This window comes from Urocitellus parryii, chromosome 4 (assembly GCF_045843805.1).
Source record: "Urocitellus parryii isolate mUroPar1 chromosome 4, mUroPar1.hap1, whole genome shotgun sequence".
NCBI classification, from domain to species: Eukaryota; Metazoa; Chordata; class Mammalia; order Rodentia; family Sciuridae; genus Urocitellus; species Urocitellus parryii.
The window spans coordinates 34728719-34748219 of record NC_135534.1 but is presented as its reverse complement, the minus strand read 5'-3'; the positions used below and the strand labels follow the sequence as shown (position 1 = coordinate 34748219).

General features: G+C 39.5%; 1 protein-coding gene across 7 annotated transcripts in view; it reads right to left on the bottom strand.

Moving 5' to 3' along the window:
* The window catches only part of Mpped2 (metallophosphoesterase domain containing 2), a 171555-nt gene that overhangs the window by 140668 nt on the left and 11386 nt on the right, over positions 1–19501 (bottom strand). Inside the window, exons 2-3 of one of the 7 annotated variants that reach the window (XM_026404366.2) lie at positions 13306–13364; positions 12106–12128 (exon numbers count right to left, since the gene is read on the bottom strand). The exons of the other annotated variants lie outside the window; for them this stretch is intronic. The gene's annotated coding sequence lies outside the window, so the exon portion shown is untranslated. The remainder of the gene's footprint in view (positions 1–12105; positions 12129–13305; positions 13365–19501) is intronic. 7 annotated transcript variants of the gene reach the window in all.

Here is a 19501-nt window from a genome sequence, read left to right as displayed (position 1 = left end):
CCATCAGCACTCAACACTGGTCGCCACCAACTGCACCATAAGATCTACTTCTTAAGTAATGTATCATGTTCATTGCATTTTCATTCGGGGGGGAAAAATAACAGCATAAGGACAAGGGTTAGGTCGAAAAAACAAAGCAGACTTTGCTTATCGTCACAGAATGGAACTCCGATGCTAGAAAACACCATTATCAGGGCTTGCTCAACAGTGTCATGATCATGCCTGACCATCTTAAGATCCCAAACTCCAGGCCAAGCCTTTCTACTGAGGACTGTGCTGTGATCACAAGAAACAACTCGTGAGTTCCATCTGCATTTCCCACAGTTAAAACAAATGTGGGTTTTGTTTTAAGCAGCTAAAGGTTGAGCAAAGAGAAGAGAGCATTTGCAGATTTTCAGGCACACTCGCTGAAATTTTGAAAACGCTTCATTGTTTGTGTTAAAACAAGAATGAGTCACAGAGTGCTTCAAGTCCCAAGTCAAGGTGGTCGAATGGAAAAGAATGGGCGCTGTCTCAGGAAGAGCCAGACCTGACTTCTGATTCAAGCCTCATGAAGGAGAGAGCTAGGCACCCATTAGAAGGGTTCTTTGTCAAATATGGCAGCTGTAACTCCAAGTGCCCTGTGAAGCACACGGCAGATGTGGCCTGCCGTGCAAGGATTTCAGGATAATTGAAGACAATAGGAAGAGCAATGCTGCAAGAAAAAGAAGGCAGTCAGGCTTTCTGCAATGACAACTCAGGGGTATAAATCATCATAAAAATAAGGTCAAGGATCTAGAGATTAAGAAATTAGGACTATTGCTTCTTTGTGTTCACTTTATGAAACAAACTAAGAACCAGGAAGAAAAAGCACACCCTACCTAGACTTCTTGGTTCATCTTAAGGCAGCCTGCCCAATTTAGGGTCCTCAGGCAACTTTGTGAATGTCCCAATAACTGCAAGCCCCAGTCTTTGCCTGATGTCAACGCCCTGTCTAGAGTCCTGACAGCTTTACACCTATCCTTCAGTCCATCCCAAGACCAGGCTCCCAAACTGATTAAACTGTGTTAGTTTAATCAGTCATGTCACTCAGGCACAAGTCATTCTCTCCCTTCCAGCCTAGAACATGAACTTCTGCCTCCTTCCTCTTGCTGCCTTGATGTCCTAACATGATTCCAAGGACTGCAGTCGACTTATCCTTGCCTGGTTCCTTTAAGGCTAAGCTCCTGTTTTTAAATGCCTATCCTGAAACTCTAGAATCTGTTTCCAGAATCTATCTGTTCAAACTCTGCTACCTGCTATCACATTTTCTTGGGTTAGGAGATCCCCTGCACTTCCTGTACTTGGACCTGACATCATGTGCTAGCCTTCCCCAGTTCATTTAGCACATAGCTCCCCAGGACCATGTGATCTCTAATCCCAGATGTGGATAGATGGTCTCTGGGATTCCACAGCAAGGCTGGTCTGTGTTGTCCCGCCTCCTCCATGGTTTCCTAGATGCCTTTGTATGACAGAAGAATTATCATCTGTCTACTCAACTCACCCCCACAAGACAACCTCTTCTTGCTCAACTGCAGATTATCTTTCTGATGGTGGACTTCTTTCTCCCCAAAGAAACTACTTCCAGTTCTCTGAAAGGCACGGCCATGATTCATGCCCCTTGAGACTCAATCACAAGGCGGTCACTCTTACTGTGGTGGTATGCAAAGGTAAAATCAACTTGCAGATTTTCAGCATCAGAAAAGAGTTTGGGGGGGGCTTTACATCTTAAGAGTTAAGAAAATGAGATTGAGACATTGATATCAAAGTGAGAGTCTGTGGACATGCTCAAATTAGAAGATCCCATACCTAGTCTCTCACTCCACCGTTCACATGGTTCTATGAAGAATGTGTCTATGAACCAATGAAAGAAATGAAACCTTGACAGGCTCCCCTGGAATCTCAATTTTTTCTTTCCAGTTAGTAAAGGGACAGCCTTTACATCTTTATTTAATAATTCTGTATCAGCAAGACTCCTTTTCTAGGCCCCCCAGTATGTAATCTGCAGGTTAAGAAAATCTGTTCCCTTAGGGCTGGGGATATAGCTCTGTTGGTAGAGTGCTTGCCTCACATGCACAAGGCCCTGGGTTTAATTTCCAGCGCGCGCGCGCACACACACACACACACACACACACACACACATTTAAAAAAAAGAAAGAAAAAAACTGTTCCTTTAAAAAAATTTTTTTAAACTCCATTTTGAGTGTTTTGCTGAGTAAGTTAATAGTCTCAAGTGTTCCCTCTGTCATTCCATGATCTATGAATGCACTGCTTCCACTTGTTCCCCCCCTTCCGAATTTGTGTCCAATCCCTGCAGTTTTTAAGTGGGAAGTCCAGCAACTAGTAGAAGGAATTCTAAATGTCTCTGGTCTAAAAGCTTAGAATGCTTGAAATGCAAGGATCCTTGGAGACCATCTGCTCTAACCAGCACAAGTCTCTTTTTACAAATGGGAGGAACTGAGGCCCACACCATTTGATACTAAACCCAAAGTCCCCCGCATTTCTCCAGGCCGTGCCTTGGACGCCTCATAATGAGTCCCTCCACACTGGTGTTTCTGAGTGAAGAAGTCATTCTAGGTCACGATTCTTTATGGAGCCTCAATCGGTGGAACCACTCCAAAAATATGTTTGTGGGTCTGGATTGTATTTACTTCATGCTTCTTCATGACTTCAGTTCCACATGGTTTTATCATGATCATTGTTTTGGAAAATAAAATAGTCAAAATTTGAATCTTTAATCCACGGGTCTGTCACAGCCTCCTTGACAGAGTAGCAAGATACAGAGTAGCAAGATACATAGGTTCGGGAAAACTTGAGTTTCAGTAAACTGTTATGAAATCTAGGTTACCCTCAGCAGGCCCTTTGAGCCTTGGGTTTCTCATCTGAAAAAATGGGAATAATATCCAGCTATGTGGTAAGAATTCAGTAAGATAATAAATTATCTTAATAAGGAAATCAGCACTTGGCAAAGTATACAATAAGCACTCAATAAATGGGAGCTGTTTCGTTAGTGGTATTGTATCATTCCCTCTGTGGATTTTGCCTTGTCTTATCTGGCTTGCCTCTTTTTAACTGGTCTCGTGGTTCTCACTTAGGCTGTGTGCTCTATAATCCAGATCTGAGATGTCTTAAAGGAGGGAGAGAAGGGGTTACACAAAAGCAGTATTTAACCAACATACGGCAGTATGATGAGGGCCAAGCCACTGGGATGGAAAAATCAAATAACCAAGGTTAGTTCCATACTCCAGGCTGTGACAAATTTTGTATCAAGACCGATACAAATCATTAGTGGGCACTATATTGAACTGTTCTCCCCCATAATGAATTTAAGCAATTTATCATTTCAACTTGTTTAATAGTTCCAGACTTGCAATTTGTTTGCCTGGCACATAGCAAGAATTCAATAAATATTTGAATGAGTGAATGAATAAAAGAATGACCGTGCCAACTAAGCAAATGCACATCAAAGCTGAAATAGTTGCATTCACGATTCCATTTATAAGGTTAAAGTATGTTTTTGAATATTTTTATACTAAAGGGGTCCATTCACACTTTTTGTTGGTGACTGCAATTTTGTAAACTATAAAACATGGATTCAAATATACTTTTGGAAATGTATGGATATTTTCCTTCATTTATAATTACTGTTGCCTAAAAGTGACAATTAGGTCAAAAACAAACTATTGGCTTCCACAATAGTAATACAAATAGAATGATAATTCACTTTGGAGGGGCTGTACCGGGAATCGAACTTAGGGGCACTTGACCACTGAGCCACATCCCAGACTTATTTTGTATTTTATTTAGAGACAGGGTCTCACTGTCACTTAGCACCTCGCCTTTGTTGAGGCTGGTTTTGAACTCAAGATCCTCCTGCCTCAGCCTCCTGAGCTGCTGGGGTTACAGGTGTGCGCCACCATGCACAATGATAATTCACTTTTATTTGGAAATGTCCTTCTCTAGTTATTATAAGGTTTAACTTACATACATAGCCAGATAATCTATTATGACTGTTAGTGTCTGGGGTTTGTTGTTGTTGTTGTTTTGTTTTGTTTTTTAAAGAATGGCTACATGTTAATTTTTAACCTATCAGCAAAGATCTCTAATCATCCATCTTGGTGCCTTTACCAAAAGAATGTGCAGTTATTTCAGCCTCCAAACTGATAGATCATATCTCCCATTTATGCAGAATCACTCGGACCAACTGTTGACTTAGCTTTCCAGTGCTCAGTCCAGTACTTTTGTGGGCAAGTGGGAAGCTGCTAGAACAATGTGCATATGAGAAATCTTCATGGCAATGACCACAAGGGATCCAGTGGGAGGCTTTTAGTCTGGTGAGTCTAAAGAGCCTTGTGGCCAGAGGGAGAGAGTCATATGTGAAAATTCATTAAGGAACTGTATTTCCTTAGGCGTATCAGACTGGAATTGTAAGGGCCTTGCCAGGAGGAGAGAAGTGCATATGAGTGAAGATGGTTTCAGCAGCTGGTAAACATGGAGAACTCTTTCCTTAGTGCCCATGAACTGGCTCCAAAGATAATTCTTAAAGAAGGTGGTTTGGAAATTTTCTCAGCAAGTATCCTAAGAATAGGTAATAACAATGCCCAAGAGCACCCCCACACACTCAGTCACACCCACGTATGTGCGTGTATGTATTTTATTATTACTTTACTTATACCAGTGAATTATTGAAAAGAGTAAAAATAATCTGACTCAGTGGTTTGGAGTCACACTTCAAGCCAACAGTCTTATCAGGTCCTCTAAAGGTGCAATTCAGGTACTGCCAGGTAAGAGCTGCCTTCCTTCTAAGTATTTTGAAAACAGCAGTTTTTCCACTTTTCTTTCTCTTTTCTTTGATTCCTTCCTTTCTTCTTCCCTCCCTCCTCCCTTCTCGCCTTTCTTCTGATTTCCTGGCTTGGGAACATACCAAAGTTTGAAGAGAAAAAAGAGAAAACATGAAATGCTTTATGGTCACAACCAATTCTTTTCAAATAGTTAGGGAACCTGGTCCTCCTCATTTGGACAATTACGGCCAAAAGAAGGATCTGGTTTCAAAGTGCAGCTGCTCATTTGAAGTGGGATAAGCATGGTTAATTTTTTCAATGAGAAAATGGTGATGAATGGAATAGAAAATAAAGATATCTTTAAAGCTAAACTTAAAAAAAAAAAAGATGTTTTAACTCAAGAAAGTCATCAATTTGGAAATATTATCCAGAGAATTTTTCAAATCACTGAAAGGAGCTTTCAGGAAATCTTATGTGACTTACAAATGAAAAGTGTGCCTTGGAGACCAGTTGAAATAAAAGTCGAAGTAGTTGCATAGGCAAGTCTATATGCTGGAACATCGGTGGGGAATCTATGGGAAGCCACAGGGGTCCCAATGTGTACAAATGTCTTCTTTGTAAATCACACAGCAATAATAACAAAGGTCTCTCTCGACCATTTGTATTAAGAAAATTAATTATAGATTGCAATTAACATTTAAATTCTTATGACTTTAAAATATTATTTTGCAAACTAAAACAAACAAAATGATCTTCAAAACTATACCCAATACTGTCTCACAAGTATTTTGCTTTGTAAAAATTTGCTGCTTAGAACACGCTTCTACACTTCTCTGTATGTTAGGCTTCAATTAAAAGTTTATAAATCAAAAAAAAAATTATACTCAATCTTCTTCCATATGAAATGTTTTCTCCAAATACATTTTTAAAAAATAATATAAAGACGCAGACTACAAATATCTTTTGAAGTCTTACTAAAAAAAAATGTAAGCCATTTCAGAAATTTAATTTTTCTTTTGGGTTTAAGATCCTTAGTTGTCTATTTTGACATGGGCGGGGGGATTATGCTCATATTTTAATTTTCCATTCATCACATTTAATTCTTCTCCTTTCTCTCTACTTTTTATTCCCCAAATCAAAGATCATCAACTGCTATCAAGCACCTACATTTTGCTGGGGTACAGTGAAACTGGCCTGTCTTTTCTTTTGAAAACAGTCTTCACTTTTAAGCAAAGGGTACAATCAGTACACTAGCCGCCTGCTGCCTTGTGGGGTTTTATCAATAATGTAGTTAATAAACAGAGGTTTTGTGGGCAACCACACTGTTACAGGTCATCTAAGAATTCATACCTTTCCTTTGACTTCCATCTTAAAAATTCATGAATTAAGACAACGTCCATGGGTGGGGGGGGGCAGGTGATTTATGAAACAGGACATTCTCATTTATCACTGAAATTACTGACTTTTAAAGTCAGCGATTATTATTGTTGTGTTAAATGATTTATTTTCACGGAAATAAGCAGAGAATCTCAAAAAGACTTTTGAATCATTTGCCTTAAGAATGCCTTTTAAAGAGTCAATTAAGATGTGTATTTTCTACTTGTCATTAAAAATTGGGTGACTAAGTTTATTTTATTTTTTTTAATTATGCCACCCATTTTCTGTAGCCAACTGACTGAAAACCTTCAGATTGTTTTATACTTCCAACACTGACTGGTATTTACTCTTAGTAAGCAAAAGTTGTCACCAACGACAGAAAGTGATTGGCCATCACTTGCAACCCGACACGAGATAGTCTTAAAACTCCCATTTACCCCCTACCGAACCAATATCTTAGCTCATTCTGGAGCACTCGAATGAGGATTTCTCTAGTAGCTAACATAAGTGAAAATATGAGCCCTTGCTCTGTAGAATGCAACAAATTTGGTCACAAAGGAAAATGAAAGCAAGCACCCTAATACTAACTCAAGACACTTTAGTTGGAGGAAAACAGCCTGCATCCCATAACATTTTATGATACCAAATGAGATGCAGGCAATGTAATTTCACTTATGTGATTCACTTACAAGCAATGCAAATGCAATCTTGCTGATTACATTTAAAACAAAGGACTGAATCTGCTTATTTATAGAGCAGACCCATAGTCATGCAAAATCATGCCACCCCCCAGCCCCGTGTAGAACAAAAAGAAAACAATCTGGCTGAGGACCTTTTCATCTCTGCAGAAAGAAAAATGATGTTAACGTGAACTCAGGGTTGACCCGATATGCTTAATAATGCAGCTTCTCCATAGAAAACAAGGTCAACTCTGAGAGTAATCCTGAGCTGAGGTGTTCAACCCATAAGCAGCCATGTCCGGTGTTTTATTTGTTTTTTAGATAGTTAACGTAAGGGTTCAGTGAGCACTTTCACCTAGGTTTATCTGAAACCATCATTTATCTGTAGGTGTGGGTGCATGTATATATTCGCCCGCCACACACACACAGTTTGCACACAGACAATACAAATAGATAATTTCCTAGTGAGATCTATTGCTACAACCAAGATATTCACCAGCTGAACTACTCACAACGCATATTTTATGAACTTCTCCACCTAGTAAGTTGGATCTTGAGCATTCCAGAGCTACTATTTTTAATCACTGCCCCAAACTAGAGTTTTTATTAGATAATTTTCCCATTCCGAAGTTCAACATTTGAAATGAATGTGAAGTTCAACAGCTTCAACTAAATACGAAAGTTCCTATGAAATGCCATCTCTGACCTTCCCGGAAAAACTATGAAGCCAAAAGATTTTTCCAACTTCTTGTGATGCTCAGGTTTTAAGATCTAACAGATACTACTGGATTACAACCAGCAACCACACCAATGCCAGCTGCCAGCCACTGCACCAACATCCTAAGCCTCTGTCTACAGTCTTACTGATAGCCAGATCTGCGACACCCTAGGCAAGGAGGATCATCACCAAAGCCAACTTGGGCCCAGCTGCAGTTTTAACATGAAAGGCTTAATATGCTACCTCCCACCTGCCACAGAGCATTTTTCAAGAGGGAAATTGCACATGGCTGAAAATGTTCCTTGTGGAGTGACTTGTGGCCACAGGGTTTCTCAATCTTAATGAGAGAGATACACGTGAGTGGTCTACCCAAGTGATGCCAGCACAGATCATGGATAACAGAAGCAGTTTTCTAGGTATTTGTGGCTCTTCTTTTTGGTCAGAGATAGCACTTCCAAAAAGTAACATCTGAGAACATCTCTAAGGTAAAGGTGCCTAGGAAGTTAACCTTGATCTTAAATATTTAAGTCCACAGGTAGGACTCAACACTATACTTCTACTGAACTTTGTAAAATGTACTGGGTTGAGGCATCCAATGTTCCCCCTTCGTGTCTCCAAACAGAAAAGACCCAGAAACATACAGGTTTGCTCACTTCCACGCTGTGCAAGCAGTGGGCCAGAAACCATCTAACTTGCTTGGAATGTAAGCCATTATTCAAGCCCACGGCATATGGCCACACACTTCTCAACTCCCACATCCCAACAAAAATGCAATTGCTGTCCAAGTGTGCACACTCAGTCAGTCTCTGAGTAGGAAATGGCAGTGGTTTCTGGAACCCATAGGGCCAAGAGATGCTGCCAGATCTCTTGAAAGGAACCAAGGGACACAAGAGTGGTGGGAGCAGGAGGCAATATTCTGAAATGAATGCCCAGTGTGTTCCGGGGCACATGGTAAAATAGCTGCTTCTGTTACTTTGAAGTTTTCATTTGCAGCTTGTCCTCTATGGGGAGCCTACCTTCTCTCAGGCATGGGAGAAGAATCAGGCCTGAAGCCCCTTTGACTATTCTGGTGCATATCCAGAGGGAAAAATTATGAAATAACATTGAAATATTGTAAAGCAACTTGGTAGAACCAATTCTGATCCCCAACAAGGTCTACTATAGACGTGTTCTTCCAGAACTTCTTCCTCACACCTCTTACCTAGCTAGCATTTATTGTCTACCCCAAAGTATAAGTTCCTTAGGTCCCTACATCACATTATAGGTCATAAAGAGTCACACTGTACTGAAAATCAGCAACCCTGTGTGATTCTGCGGGTCATTCAACCCCTCTGGGCTGCCAATAGGCCCTATGTAAAAATCTCTGCTTCTTTTCCCCTCACAGTAGACAGTACACAAGTATTTTTTAATGGTTTGATATCTGATTATTAATAATGCATACATGATTATTTTATTAAATATATTTAATACTGACGCATTTGGTTGTTTCCCTAACCGACAGGGACTGGGGAGTTGTCAGTTCTGTTTTTCTGAATGCTAAACCCAAGAAGACATTCTTTCATCCATCTGCTCATCAGTAACAGTTTCTGTGTTAGCACTGTGGCATTGCATTGGAGGTAAAAGGATAAGCAAGACAGCCATGCTCCCTCGCCCCACGCTACCTCCAAAAAGTATGATGGATTCACTGGCTGTAACATGTTCAGTGACACCCAACAAGGAGAGGCTCTGAACTTAAGCAAGGCGGGCAATAAACTAGTGCCTGAGTGAGCATATTAATAGGAGGGATGACTCTGAAGACGAAGTGGAGATTATGAGTTCAGAGAAAACTGACTGGGAGGACAAAACAACAGAGAAAATACACAGACCCTGAAGGCTGTTAATTGAGTTGGTGCAGATGTATCTAACGACTGAGCCCATGAACACCATGAAGGATTGAAGATGAGCAGCATCAATCCTGCCCTTACAGAGCTTCTAGTCTAGAAAGCAAAATATTGAAACCTGTGGCTAATCCCCTTTTATTTGCAACTGTGAATTTCAAAACAGCAGTAATTGGTGCCAATGTGTTTCTGCATAAGCCTGGTGACCCTGGTCTTTTGATCTTTCTCCCACGTGCTGCTCTGTTTGGGGACAAGACAACTGGGAAAAGGAGATGGACAAACGTCTTCCACTCTGGCCAGAGAAAAGCAGCCTCTCTCTTGCCATTTCTTTATATTTTCCTACATTTCCTGGTTTCTGGATCACATAGGCCAGAAAGAGATACTTTAAGTATTTTATACTTTTAGTGGCTTCTCCTCCCCAGGTAACTGTTCTCTGACTTTGCCTGCCCTCAGCCTGCATGTTTGAACATCCACTAAAGCCCAAGTAAGCTTGTAAACTTGAGCTCTGTGTATTCATACCTAGACATCCCAGCTGCACTGGAAGAACTTCTAGCTTCTGGTAATAATAACGATGACATTAGTAAGGACAAACATGAAATAAGACTTATTATATTCCAGGAAATGCTGTAGGTACACTACAGCATTAGGTACACTAATCTTTACCACAACCCTTTGAGGAACATCATTTTGCCCCCATTTACAGATGAGAGCCCAGAGAGGTGAAGAAACTGCCCAAAGTCACACAGGTAGTAAAACGCAGATGAAGACTCACGCTTTGGGACTATAATTCTAGAATCCATGTTCTGAAATAGTATACTCTCACTTCTCTGCTTCCCTGGGCAAGAGAGTTTGGGACTATATTTCTAGATCCTTAAAATTTATTCCACAATTGTTAAAAGTCCTATATGTTAATCTTTACTAGATTTTCTTAATTTACCGTGTATGCACACTTATTTTAAAAATCTAACCAAGAGACCAAAAAGGAGGAGAAAATGAGTTAAACCAATATGCCCAAGTCTGTGTGCCCCGAACACCTCTGCAGCACCCTAATCTGACTCCATATGTGAGCAAACAAGATATATAAATCTAAGTAGATTTGGCGATTTATATAAACAATTCAGGCCTTATCATGCCTCTGTGAACTGACTCCAATTCATCAAAAATGTAGGAGTAGGTTATATATGGCACCCTCCATTAACTGAAACACACCCATAAATTTCCAAAATGTAGGACTCAGCACCAAAAAAATAAAAAAGGTGGCGAAATCCCCACATATATTGTGGAACTCTGCGCAGCCTGTGTCTCCTCTGTGCAATCTTGAATCATGCATAATGCAACACGGCACTGCTAACAGCAGGCGCGCACCAGATAATTTACACTTGTTTTTATGGACACGAGGAACTGATCTTTGAAGCTGTCCCTAATGAGATTCCGCTTGGCCCTAACAGCATCCTGAGAGAGTGTTCCGGTTTTCTACTTGGCATCCGGTGCATATTTATAATGCAGAATACAGGCTCATTTAAATTGCGCATGTGGATTTTGGTGTCTTCCCTATTTTAAAGAAAGATTTTCATATACTATGGAGCACTGACTCCTCAATTACTACACCACACTCTACCTAAACAATGTCACCGCCAGTCACTACAGGTACTTATCAAAGAGGCAGGTCCATCAAAGGGCTTCTACCTGCAGGGCAAAAAGCTCCCCCAACTCTAACCCTGCACTCAAGTTCAGAGACTCAATTAGGTCTACAGCCAAAGGGCATCTCCAGAAAGCCTAATTACAAAACACCAACAGCAGCAGGTACAGCCAGGGGGGAAGAGAGGGATGGAAAAAAACCTCAAGTCACCTAAATGAAAAGCTTCCTGCCCCAGAAAGGGTTGCAATGCAAACTTCATTTTCTTATTATCTCACCTCTTTGAATTTCTGTTCCATGTAAAATTCATCCTTAAGCGTGGTACTTTGTACCAGGTGTTTTTTTTTGTTTTTTTTTTGTTTGTTTGTTTGTTTGTTTTTCTTTTTCTGATCATTTGATTTTCAAGGAGTTTGTAGTTTAGTCACCCATAATTAGAATGCCATCACATACTTCCTTGGAATTTAATTTGCTTTCCCTTTTAGTCAATTTTTAAAGAGTTTCAATTGCAACAACACCACTGTTGTTTCAATAATTTTATCTGTATTTAACCCAAATCACAGACTTCTGTCAAAACAGTTGTTTTATATAAAGAGCTTTTAAGAGTTTGTAAATCATAAGAGCACTGAACAAAACTGGTTTGCCTTATGCAAAATACATGATTCCTGTGCTGACAGATGACCTGCTTTCATTTCAAGTAAACTCAGAGCAATTGTCACTCAGACTCCTGGTAAGTGGGCTGAAATAAATCTCCATCCGTTTCATACTTTTATCCAATAATTGTTGACTCCCAATAGGATCTATAACAGAGCACTTTATAAGGAGTTAAAACAATATACTCTCTAATGCCCCAGTTTTTAAGGTATATAACTATATAGGAAACTCAAATGTTTAGGGTCAAGTCAAAAGTGAATCTTTGATATTTTTCCTATGTTAGAATGAGTTTACTACAATCAAATCAAGAGTCAACTGAAGGCAGAATAGATCACAGCATTAGTGTAGGAGTATCAGAAATACTCACTCTGAGTTTCATCCAGCTCCATCCTGAAAAAGACACGGGAGACTTATATAAGTTACCCTTTTTTTAAAGCCAAGAATACTGTCAAGTCTACATGCTCGTTCTCAAAATGAATGGATGACTGCAACAAGGGAGTACCATTTTTTTTTTTTTTTTTTTTAGGAAACACAGGTTAATCCTTTGAATCCTCGAAAACTCAACTTTCAGTCATTCATTCAACAAGTATTTGTGGAGTTTCTACAATAGTGCCTAGCACTGTGACACACGCTGAGGATGTAGACAACAAAATAAATGAATAAAAATAGAGGGAGTTGCTGTCTTCATAACTCTTACAGCCTAGTGAATGGTAGGTCTTTCACAAGCAATTTGAAGATATATTTAAAACAAGTAGAATCAAGGTAAAACAGTACTTGTAGGTACCCTGAACACATGGATATACAGTTTTTATAACTTCTCAAATGACTTCTTCTTTTTGTTTTTTTATTTATTTATTTTTAATGGTGAGTACATGTAAGAAACCACCTAATTCAGAGAGAGGGGCAGGGGCAGCCCTAAAAAAATAACAAAGGTGGACAAGAAAACAGCACACAGGAGAAGACCACCAAGGTCACTCAGAGCCTCCAAGTTGAAGATAGTGGCTCAGGCTGCTGCTACCCTGCACCTCTCAGTACCTTTCCACTTAATAAAAATAAAAATTCAGGAGGCATGCATGGAGAGCTGCACTTACAATGCATCTTTCCTTCAATGTCAGCACCGAATCCAGACGGTGTTGAAGACCTTGGGAAAAATCGGTGGACAGATCACCAAAGCTGGCACTAACTGTTGCCAAATGTCTGGCTGGCACCAATGAACAGCTAAATTGGCCATAAAAACCTCAATGTAGTCTTGCTCTTCTCAGAGGAAATAATTCTGTGATCAACAATGAGGCTCACCCAGAGGCCAGTTTTAGAGGGAGGCCTTGAATTTTGAGCTTAACTCAATTGCATGGTTTAGGACAGGAGTTTCATGTTTCAGATGTGCAGTCAAGTAACCTGATCCCATCAGACTTTTAATGGCTTCTAAAAAATCCAAAGTGTTAAATCCCTTTCCCAGCCTCCCCAAGAGCAATCAGAAGATCCCTTTTCCCCCAATTCCCACTATCCTTCCCTTCTTCTCTATCCTCATCACTTACTAAGTGGCTAACTTAACACATTCAATACTCACTTCTTAAAGTTTGATTGCCATCCGTGGTCTAAAACAGGGCACATGCACCGACCTTAGCACTTTTGAAAAACAGTGAGAGAGAAGAAATAAAAGGAATATCAAATTGTGTAGAAATGGTGCTTTTTTTTTTCAGGGATAACACTATTAGCTTGATTGCTTATGAATCTGGGAAGAACATCTTCACCAAGGCAAACTCCACAAGTCCAGCAAGAGACAGATCACTGAGAGTCACATGGTCCCAGGCAGCCTGCAGGGAGCTGAGGTAAGTGTTGACTAAGCCTGTGCCCCTGGCTATCAGTAGGTTAACAGGGACTCCCATCCGCCTCCAAGCACAGAATCCCATGGGAGACAGCACAACCCTAAAAACTACTTGACAAGAAGAAAACAGATGCACCAAACTTAATGGCATGAAAAAAAAAGTTCTGGTGATAACGGACCATATGCCACCCCTGAAAGTGCTGAAGCTCAAGTGTTAATGCTACAGAAGCAATCAAGATAAACAATATTATTGATAACAGTAGCTGCCATCCCTGATTTAAAGACCATGCGCTGTGCTTAACTCACAACCACACGGCTATCTTTCAAAGCATACCAAGATCCCCACTATAAAGATTAGTCATTAGTCACAGAGAAGATAAGTGAACATATGCAAGAAGGACAGGGGGCAAGGGGCAAAATAAATTCTGGATACACTGTTTTTATAACTTCTTAAATGATTTCATTTTTTTGTATTTTTAATTGTGCCCAGATTTCTGCTTAGCAACAATCACTGCACTCCCAAACTCTCCAGTCCAAAACACAAATGCTCATATTCTCTCCCTCACCCGTGTCTCTCTCTCTCTCTCTCTCTCTCTCTCTCTCTCTCTCTCTATTAAAATACCGAGTCCAGCAGGGGCTCCTGCAGCCTGGGGTACAGCGCCTTGCAAAACGGTACTATGTGTTTATCACATGCCACATGACCTCCCTGCAGAGTCTGAGAGCTCAACAAAAATACACTAATGGCCAAAAAAAACTCATTTTCATTCCACACTTGACAAAATCAACACCTCATGAAGGCAGGTAAGCAGAAGCCACTTTTCACTTTGGAGGGCTCTACCTTAATAACCTTCGAAAAGGAGGAGCCAGCCAGCTGAACTGACCCCAGCACACACAAACCACCATGACAGCATACAGAGTTCCCGTTAAAAAGCAAAGCCCCTAAATAGAGTTAGGCTGTTTTTCTCCTCCTACAGGGGTACCCCTCACCACAGCAGACCACTGCTGAATTTGCAAAGGTTCTTTCAGTGCAAATCCTGGCTGAATGAGTGGGATCTAACAGACCCTGTCTGAAAAACCCGGGGGGCATTTGATTGCTCTGAGTTCCTAAAAGGGTTCATTTCTTTTTCTATTTTTTTTCTCTCTCTGTTTTTGTCCACAGAAAATGAAGCTCCACTTACATGTTGAAAGAAATATTTCAAAACATTCCCTTTTTCCTCAAAGTACAGAATTTATGGTAACAGATAATTAACAACAAATGACAAACAATCTGAGCAGTAAGGGTCCCCATTTGGTTGCCAAGATGATGGTATCAAATTCCAAGATAAACAGTGAAGCGTGCCGACTGCCATTAACATCGTGGTGGGGTCGAGATGGGGAGACACAAACCAGAGGAGCCCTCCACCACCTCCCACAAGGTTATTCTTTCTCTTCCCAATCCTCAGGATGGGCTGGGAGCTAGTGTAGAACGAGGCCCACAGACTGGACCAAACCTTTATATTCCACATGGGGAAAATATTAGACTCTTCTTTGAACTGTAGTATAGAAGAATTAGGGACCAATATCCTTTAAGAGTTAACACCCAAAGTTTCACCCCTCCCCATTCTTCTTTAAGTTTGTTGAGTCAAAATAGGTTTCAGTGCTACCAGCTGTGCCCAAAATCTGGGGGTTAAGAACAAAGAGAAAACAAGTTAACCTGTAAAAGTCAGGATGTGAGCGGACATATGGTAAGTCTCCTAGACACGAACAGATGGCGAACCTTGGGAAACCACAACTTCAAATGTTCTTACATCTCTCAAGAGCCGGTTCATAGTTCACTGTTTGTCAAATGGATTTTTTTTTTTTTTAATATTGAAATCCAAACCTGAAGTTTTGAATTACCTAAAAAGAACTTAAAAAATGTTCCACCTCAGAGAGCAAAACAGGCCAACATGTCAAAAATGGCCATCCGAACCCTTTGGACTGCTAGATCCTTTGGCATGCTAAGCTGGGTGCTTACCAGGATTAGCCAAAGTAGGATTTTAACTCATCTCCCTGTCAAGCAAAGTTTATGGAAACTGACCCTCTTCTGGTGCCAAAGCCAAGGTCAGAAACATCACCATAGCCAAGAAAGAGTTATGATTTCACTAATATATCCACTCTATCACTGTATTCCCCTCTTTCTCTCTCTCCCGCCTTCACAAACGCCCCTATTTCTCCAATATTTTTCTTCGTACAAAATTCCCTCATCTTAATCCTTACCTGCCTGCCCTAGTATGTTCATGCTGCTGTAAGAAAATATTGGTTTTAAAAAAACTGTAATTTATAAACAATAGGAATTTTTATTTCCCATAATTCTGGAGACTAGGAAGTCCAACATCAAAGCTGATTCAATCTCTGGTGAGGTCCCATCTCCCTAGTTCACTGATAGTCATCTTTTCACTGTAACCTCATAGGGTGGAAGGTCAAGAGATCTCACCTGGGCCTCTCTTTAAGAATGCTAATCCCATTTTTTTTTGGGGGGGGGTCCACTGTCATAAACTAATTATCTACTAATACCACTGCCTTGGAGAATAGGGTTTCAGCATATGAATTTTGAAGCAATACAAAAATTTAGGCCATAATACTAAACAAGTAGGTCCAGGACACAAAAGTCCTAAAATTTTTAAAAGTAAAATATATTAAATATAAAATCATAAAAACAAAGAAAATCATTTTTGTGATTAAAAAACTCATACAGTTTGACAGGCTTCTATGGTTATCTCGGAAGTCTTAGAGCAAAGCAAAATGAATCAAAATGGGAAGAAAAAAAAAAATCCCTAACTCAAGACTTTAAATAGAGCTGGTAAAATGTCTATGTCATCGTGAAAGGCTAAACCTTTCAGGAAATTAGGGAAGCATGCTGAGGCTGCTTAGCTGGTGGAAGATTTAATTTTTTTCTTGATTTCCGCTTTAAGTCTGTTCAAAACACATTTTAAACTAAGTGTACAACATGCAAGAGGTTTGAAACTCGGTCTATGGCACAAATATCTCAAACCAAGTACAAAGAAGCCTCATTTTTTAGCCAATCAATATAAATGCCAAAAAAGCCCACAGCAAGATGGAAAAAGACATTTGTCTAATCCAAGAATTATCAAATCTTTGAGCTGGAAGGTTTCAGAGGCTGGCTGTACAAGAAATAAATGGGTTTGAGCAGAGTCCTGCAATCTTTTAAAGAAGCCACTGTGACCAAGGAATCTCACAAATGGTCTAATTCCCACTCAGAATTTTAAACCTCTACACTATCAAGTCCTAAAAATGCATCTGTTTTCTCTATTGAATGGCCATGTTAGTTTCTTTTTCTTTTTTAACAGTTTTGACAGCTTTAATGCAAAATAAAGACTGCAGCAAATAATTTAAACCAACTAGAGAAGCTTATTTTTTGATGGATGATAAGGAACAAAAAATGAAAAACTTGCAAAAATACATTTTATTATATACCAAAAATATTTTACCCTTTTACGGGGACAGAATTTGAAGAAAAAGAAAAAAAATAATGCAAAATACAACAATATGCAGATCCAAACAATGCGAGGGCCAACAAATCCAACCGTTTCCTCCATGCAGAATTAGTATTTCCACACAGAACCTCCAAGAGTACGTTTACATGTTGAAAAAAGAGAGAGAAAAGAAAAAGAGAGAGGAGAGAGAGAGAGAGAGAGAGAGAGAGAGAGAGAGAGAGACTGACTACCATGGTGGTCTAAAAATGTGTGGCAGTTTTTCCCATACTGATATTAAAATAATAGCCCATCAAGGCCAGGACAGCTACTGAAAAGTCTAGTTTCCAGTACACTATGAGAGTCTAAAGGGGAGAAATACACGAGGAGGAGAGAGCTAAGGAAATAGAGAAAAGAAAGAAAAACACACTGAACAATCCAAATCGCAGTGAGCTTTTTCTCCCCCCCCCCACCCCATTTTGGAAACAGATCAGAACTACCTAGAGTGTGTTGTGCAAGATGGGATAGGTTGAGGGTCATTAGCTTTGTTTTGACATCTTAAAATCTCTTTTTGGTAGGCTCTAAAATCTCAGAATTAAAATTGAATATGTCTCAAATGCACAATACCTAGTGTATTGCTTCCTGTTTAGGTTTTCTTGCCACTTTATCAAAACATCTCCATAAACGAAGTTTAAAACAAAAAGGTTATGTAAAGAAGGAGAAAGATTCAGTCCAAGGGAAGCAATCTTATGGTTCCCCAGTGTTAGACCTTGACCATCCACTGCTGTGGCCACACTTTCTCTATGATCTTTCTGTATCACTAGGAAGTAGGTAACCATTTCAGAATTTGAAATCCAGATATAACCTAGAAGACAAAGGATCCATTTTATGTGTCAAAATACTTTAACCTCCCTGAAAGTTGAGTAGCTAATAAACAAAACAAAACAACAAATCACTACCCACTGATCCACCATCCAGCTAGGAGTCTAAGAATAAATCCATATGGATACAAAAAACAAATCTAATTTTAGATTGCCTTTTTAATGCTTGAATGCAAACAAAGAAATCTACAGAAAAATAGGAGAAAAAGTCGGCTCTAAAACCAAGTCCAACTGTCACGGACCACAAGACGGTACCCTCAGGGAGTGTATGGGAAAAAGAACTTATTTTCAAAAAGAAATGAGAGAGGAAAAGAAAAATACCCTGTGTTTATATATGAATGCAAGCTAAAAGGGCCATTCAGTATCTCCAAGACAAATTTCAGACTGAAAACATTAAAAAAAATTATGGCCATGCTAATGTGCAGGCCAGTGATAAATTTGTAATGAGAATGAGAAAGTGGCTTACCAAGAGAGAAATGTGTGTTTAGAATTTTTTTTTTCCCAAACAGCTAATGCAGCCCAGCTCTGTAGCAAAGGATAAATTTCTACCTTGTTAGTGAAGTGCCATTTTATAGAGCCCCAGACCTTCATTCATTCGTTGCTATTACTCTTTCCTGTGTGAGAGATAGAGATCATTTCTCTTCTCCTAGACCACATCCCCATGATGTCTCACTAACATATTCTTTCCCTATGGAATCTCACTAAGGTTGTGGGGTTGTTATTCTTAATTTTGAGTAGAGAGAAGAAAAGAAGAGAAATAGAAAAAATTCTAGACAATCAGGAGAGAGGATGATGCTATAGGTGATGCTATAGGTCATTGGTAATGAACCCAAAATTCAGAGAGGCCCAACTCGCTCAGATTACAGAGCTAATTAACAGTGACCACCACAGGGCCAGAATCCGGGTTTCTCCAACACTGTCAGGAGTCCACTGCAGTTAGTTATCTGCTTCCTGACACCATACCCTTTGCTGGCTTCCAAAACTGGATTCAAAGATACTTCTTTAAAAACCTCCCTTTTGTTATAAGTCTAAGAAGTGAGCAAGTTGAATTCTATTGAACCAACAAACAGCCTGGATTTATTCCTTGGCTTTTGCTTTGTATATTATTTGTTATTGCTATTTTTCATTTTGATTTGGTTTGGTTTAGTTTGGAAGGTTTTTTTGTTCTTCTTGTTTGGGTTTTGAGCTGTACTCTATGTTGCCCAGGCTGATCTCAAACTCTTGAGCTCAATCACCTCCCTACTCAGTCTCCCGAGTAGCTGGGATTATAGGAATGTGCCACCATATCTCATATGGGTCTATTCTTTGATTGTATCATAAAACTGAAGATCCTTAATTCAAACCTTGCTGACAAAACAGAACTTGGACACTAGCTAAATTGTTATCATTATTTTTTTAAAGGGTTTTTTTTTAAGGTTATCACTTTGTTGTTATAAAAACAATTTAAATTATACAAAAATATATAAAATAAAAAGTGAAAGGTCATTACCCAACACTCCTTCCCTGAAACTTATTCCCAAATTTATTCCCTAAATATTCACCAATAATGTTGATATTAATCCTTCTTCATACTTTTACATATATAAGCATGCATTTTTTTTACCA